This window comes from Anser cygnoides, chromosome 5, assembly GCF_040182565.1.
Source record: "Anser cygnoides isolate HZ-2024a breed goose chromosome 5, Taihu_goose_T2T_genome, whole genome shotgun sequence".
Classification (NCBI taxonomy): Eukaryota; Metazoa; Chordata; class Aves; order Anseriformes; family Anatidae; genus Anser; species Anser cygnoides.
The window spans coordinates 29314594-29320593 of NC_089877.1; positions in this window are offsets into that span (position 1 = coordinate 29314594).

The following is a 6000-nucleotide window of genomic DNA, read 5'->3' on the forward strand; positions in this document are numbered from 1 at the left end:
CGGCCCGCTCTGACCCGCGTGGTATGAAGGCGCTGGTGGGCAGAGGGCCGGCTCACTGCTGCGTACGGGCTGCGGGGTGCTGCCCGCGGAAGCGTCAGCGGTACCAGAGCCAGCCTTGAGGTCCGTGTGCTCCATGGAGAAAGTAACGTCACCGTCCTCCGCCTTGACCATTCCCACAGAGAGATCTGCATCGGCGGTGGTGACATCAGTGTCATGTCTGAAGCAGATGTGGCTCTGGAGGTCTTCATCACGCACATATGTAGGTCTCTGCGCATGTCACCACGTGCGAAACGCTGCCGTAAGAAAAAGATGGTGCAGATCTAAACTCACTCGCTCAGAAGCCAGGGAGTGAGGGTGAAGATAATTCCTGCAAGACTTACATCCTACCTTTGTACCAGGGCTAAAGGAGCGCAGAAGGAGATCGGATATCACAAATTGGGCACCCTTCTGAAAAACTGTCTATGGGCAACTCCCTGCCTTCCCTCCAGGCCAGTTATTGCTGCTTCCTGCTCTGATTGTTTCAAATCCGGTTATCTTGAGTTATGCCTGTTCTGGCAAATACGGCGCAGCAGAGGGGAGGTTCTGTTCCAGTCGATGCTGTATGCATGTCACAGATCACAGAGATTAGCATGGGAGGAATCGCTGAGATGAGCTGCTTGAGGCAGATAGTGGGAAGCTTACAACAGAGCTGTGTAACAGAGTCATAAAACTGTTGAACGAAATCTTCATTTTGGAGGACACGGGGCCATGCTGGATTTGCAGCTGGCAGGAGGCTGCTTCACCGGGGCAGCACCCAGCAGTAAGTGAGCAGAGGAAGCCTGTTGTGGGCAGCTGGGCTCCCAAGAAGCGCGGTGTCGCACCACCTAAGGGCCACACATCATCAGGGAGGGCTGGTTCAGGCTGTGGCAAGGAACCTGCAGCCACATGTAGAGAGGAGCAGGGGTGTGTTTTCTTCTCGCGTTAAGGGTGGATCTGGAGCAGCTTTCAGCTTCCTGAGACCTCAGGGGTGGTCGTTCTTCATGGCCCAAGAGGGCGGAAGGTGCAGCTCCCGTTCCCTTTTGGGGGCACACCACTTGCACGTGCCTCAGCAGAAATCTCTGTTCACACACCACATGCTCCCACTCTGCTCCTTGTACAGAGGACCAACGTCACCAAAGGACGGAGAAATGGTGGGATGTGTGAGGGCTAACCCCACCTCACCAGGAGCAGCCACGGCTTAAAAAACAAACCTATGTCCCCACAGACAAATTCAGTCTAGGCTGGGCCCACACGCCCTATGAGATCCTAGTCATAGTCACAGAGCAGAGAGGCAAGGCAGGGAAAGAAAGGGTGGTCAGTGAGTTATCCCCAAATCATATTTCCAACCTCTTAATATGTGTGGAATTATTTTAGACATAAACTTCAGTCTGAATTCCCAAGTGCTGATAGACTTGTATATGGATAACACCAGGTTCAGGCTTAATTTCAAGCCCAAACTCACTGACCGTTCACACCACCTCTTCCGTTCAGTCTTGCTCTCCAAAGAGCAGAGAGGAGCATGCTCTGTATAGAAGCGATGTCCTTACAAGCAGCACAAGTGCTCCTGGCTCAAACCTCTTGGTTTTGTGAACTCAAACACATTTACTGAGGACAGCACGGATGTAGAGTGATGCAAGTGCAAAACTCCCCAAAAGCATTCCTGTGTCCCTAGGGCACTGAAACAAGAGCCAGGTTTTCTCATTGACCTCTTTTGTTGCAGGTGCACAGATTTAGCAACAACACGTTAAAAAGAGCACCCGGAAACTCTTTGGCAGAGGCAGGACTGGAACCTGCTTCCTCTCATCACGTCTCCCAGGCTGGGGGAGAGCTTGCTTCCAAGTGCCTGGCTTTGTTCTGGTCCTGGTAACACAAGACAATTTGCTGGTCTGTTCTTTGTATAGCCCAAAGGGTTTTTAATTTGCATTTTTGACCACAACCAAACTTAGGTATTTTCATTGAACTGTTCACACAGAAACCATTTTATTGAGCTGTTTTGGTTTTGGTGTGCTAAAAACACCAGCTGGTGGAGCAGTTTAGTGCATTATAGAGAGACCTCACATACCTCTAAGTTAGGTCTTACTGTAGGAGATCCTACCATGATGCTCTGGACCAGCATCAACTGCCTGTCATGTAGCCCTGACATCCTAAGGTACCACCACTCTTCTGGGAAGACAGGCTCAGAGTTAAGAGGCAGCTGACCACAGTTTCTTGTCCAGGACCACTGCTGATGAGACTCACATTAAATCTACTGGCAAATCTAACAAGATTGAATGCAGAAGGACACAGCCTCTGATAAATAGAAGTTAAGGGAATAACCTGTTTTTCTTGGACTTGGTCCAGTATTCACTAAAGGGATTCCCGTGAGTATCAGTAGGATTGAAATCAGACCATAAATTTCTTATGAATTTTCTTCTGCTTTATTAAAGAAAAAAAAAACCACATGCAAACCCTAAAAAAATATAAAAATCTATTTTAGGAGTTGTTTCCCCTTTTTCTTACATATTTTTTCTCCTTTCTGCTCCTTCCCGTCACTAGGAAGGGTATACTGCACCTCTGACAGCATTGTGATCTGACAGCTGCCCATAATCTGAGCAGTATGTTTCTGAACAGGGGACTGAACCCTGCTCCGAGCTGCTGCAGCAGAGCACAGGAGTGCTGGGGGAACATCCAGCTCGCAACTAGCTGTTCGCCAAGGGCCCTGTCAAGGCAGAACTGCATATTGAGAAGACATCCTTTCTATCTTATTATCACCTCCCCAAACTATCAATTAAAAAAGATGTCACGTTTCTGTACCCTGTGGATGTCATCTACCTTCTGCATGCACTTTTTTCACGCAGGGTTGTGACACACACTTCATACAAGTCATCTAGGGAGGGGTACTGTAGGCATTGAGGCACTTAAAAATGCCAGCAAAGTGCCTAATTGGAATTCAAAAGGGCATTGGCCCTGACTCCTGATTTCAGTGCAGCTTAGACATGTAAGCCCCAGTCTCTGTCTCTAGGTACCAAACACCTTTGAAATCTGGTTCCCTCAGTTCCCTTTTTGACTATGGCAATTAGCTCTCGGGGTATTATGAGGATGGAAGAATACCCTGACTATGAGTTCTTGGGAAAAATAGAAATGGGGATAACTAAGTAACGTTTAAATCAGTTAGTTCATTAACACTTCTGCTAGCAGCCAACTTAGGTAGATTCCTGTGGATGTGCATTCCTTCCCACTGTTAGCATCTCCACTCACACAAGGAATATTTATGACCCTTCTCCATCAAAAGCCTGGTTATTCTTATTTAAAATAGGCCATAAAGATACATATATTAACATTAGGGACATTAACGCTCCCTTTTTGTCCCCATGCTTAAAAAGGAAAAGAAGAATTCAAACCTTAAAGTGGGAAGTGAATTACACAGAGTGGCTGCAGACAGGAGCCATTAAATGTTGGCTGCATTTTTTTTTTTTTTTAATTGAAACAATAAAGCAATTTTCTGTACAAATAGCTCTGGCAAAGTGTGGCTTTGGTTCTGTCGAAGTTCAAAACCACATGTCCCTACAGATCAAATACAGCAGCAGAGCCTTGGACCTTCCTGCATGCTGAGGAGGCACTTGGTCCTCACCCAGGAGAGCTGCTTGCCCGTCAGGCAAGGCACTGACCAAATATGTGCGGGCTGGAGGGCGAAGCAAAGCACCACAGCTCTTCTTTGGTTCCCACACAACTTCAGAAATTTCAGGATGACTTCCCAGGTAGCAACTCCTGGCCCAGTAACGACAAGTACAGAGTCCAGAGGGAGGCAAATCCATATTCCTCATTTTGAACAAGAAGAGGGGAAAACCCAGATGTGGTTGGTTTTCCTGTAATCTTGATTGCCCGTAGGTTTTGGTCCAAACTACTAAACTGTACGGCCTGTCTGTAAATTGAGTGTTTAAAAGAAAGGCGTGTCTGTTTTTTTAACTTTTTGATGTGTCAGTAATAGGGGTGCCATCTAGAGGCCAAAGTGACTTTCCAGCACATTCCCTTGGACAGGAATGGCACTGTCAATAACCTACTCCTCTCACTACCTCCTTATAAACAACTTATCATTTCTAAATAAAATTGTTACAGTACGAAGTGCTTCTCCATACACAGCTCTCATTCAAGAGTTGCAAATCCTGCCTTAATCAATCCAGTTTAAGAATGGGCTATATACATTATCCACGTACCTACCCACTGCAGGGATGAGATGTTGAGAGCAGCAACAGGCTCTGGTTATACAGGTCTGGACACCGTCCTTCCCATCCTGACCCTGAGCTGATCACTGCAAATCAAACTGAGGCGAACTGCCAGCGGTGGGATCCAGCCTGGAACTTGCCTTGGTGGTTCCAGCCCCGTGCAGAACAACCACATCTCATCTCGTGCTCCTCTGCATTGCTGCCTAGTGTCCTCTCTTGCCTGGCTTGGGAATGGCCTATCCCTGTAGGAGTCTCCCTACAGCAGGCATAGGAATCATCAAATGTTAATGCAAGTGTTAAAAGGAGCCCCGTACAGGGCAGGCATGGCCACCAATTGCTCCCCACAGTGCTCCATGCTAATTAGTGCTAAACCCTCCCTGCCTCCCACCCAGCCGGAGCGGCCGAGCAGGTTGCAGTGGAGCAGGAAAGTGAGGGTTGCACAGCGCTACTCAGGCCTCGCGGCCAGAGGAACCCCAATCCAATGCCCTCACAAAGCACTCCAGATTTGCTTGCAGACTCCCTGCACCCGCCGTGTTGCAAAATCCCCTGTTGATGTGACTAAGAGTCATGCTCTGCAGCCTCGGCTTCGGTTTCTACCTCTCACAGTCCTGAAATGGAGACAGGGAAGTGTCAGATGCTTTCTGTTCTCCTTGCCCAAGACTCTGACCACGGGTGTTTTTGCGTCCACAGCGCTCAAGGGACCTTTCAGTCAGTGCTATCTCGTGAGTAGCTAAATAAAAACAGACCCAAATGTTGTCGGCTCTGCTTACATCAAGGAAAGGGGAAGCAGCTCTCCTACTACAGCAAGCGCTAGCGAAGTTCTGCAAGAGGCAGCTAAAAGTAGGGCTGCCCCCTACAACACTTCCGTCCTGCCTTTGACACACTCGCAGCTTTCACGTCCCATCGGCCCCACAATTTCCTTGTCGCTGGCTTGCCCCACGCCCAGTGTCCCCGGGCAGCCCTTCCTGCCGGCAGAGAGCCCCGGCGGCTTTGAAGTGCGGGCAGCTCCCTCACACCGGGGCGTGAGCGGCCACCTCCCCTGCTTTCTTCGTTGTTTTGGTCTGCATCAGTTGCAAGTGAGAAGTGGGACAACCCCCCCGGTGAAGGTCTCGCCCCAAGAAGATGCTGAAAGTCCCTGAGGTGCTGAAGACAAGAAAAGTTTTCCACAGCGGAGTATTTTCAAGGGTATTTTTCTCAGTAAATGAAACGATGTGTTTGTGTGAATACCTCTGGGATAACAGTCCCAAACATTCCCTTGCGATTTTGGCATTTGTTCCTGGAGAACCAGGAGCTGAAAATGGCATGAATGTGCTTCTTGGAGTAAAAAGGAAAGCAAGTGCACCCGTGGTGTAAAGGAGGGGTTGTGGACCTCCTCTGCCTGGTCTGAGGCGCAGGGCTGAGATGCTCCTGGCGCCAGGGAGCTGGCTGTCAGCAGGCCAGTGACACCGCGTGGATGTTGGACGAGGGCACGTGGAAGGTGGAGGTGCGTTAGCAGCGTGCCGTAGGAGGAGCAAGAGCGGTGCTGGTTCTGCCGGGGCAGTCTGTGAGAAGTGACATGGGACAGAGCTCGCGTGGACGGGCATCGCTGCTAACGCGAAGAGAAAGCCATGAAGTGTGTTAACCCCAGTGAAACTGAGACTGTTGAAAATGGTCTGTGCTGTTTGCCCAAGGTTTTCCAGATCCTGGGAAAGTAATGCCTGTGGGAAGTTGAGCTAACTGGGACCTCATGAGCTCTACTGTCTTCTCCACTTGTCAGTCCAGCAGGTACCAGAAAGGGTAA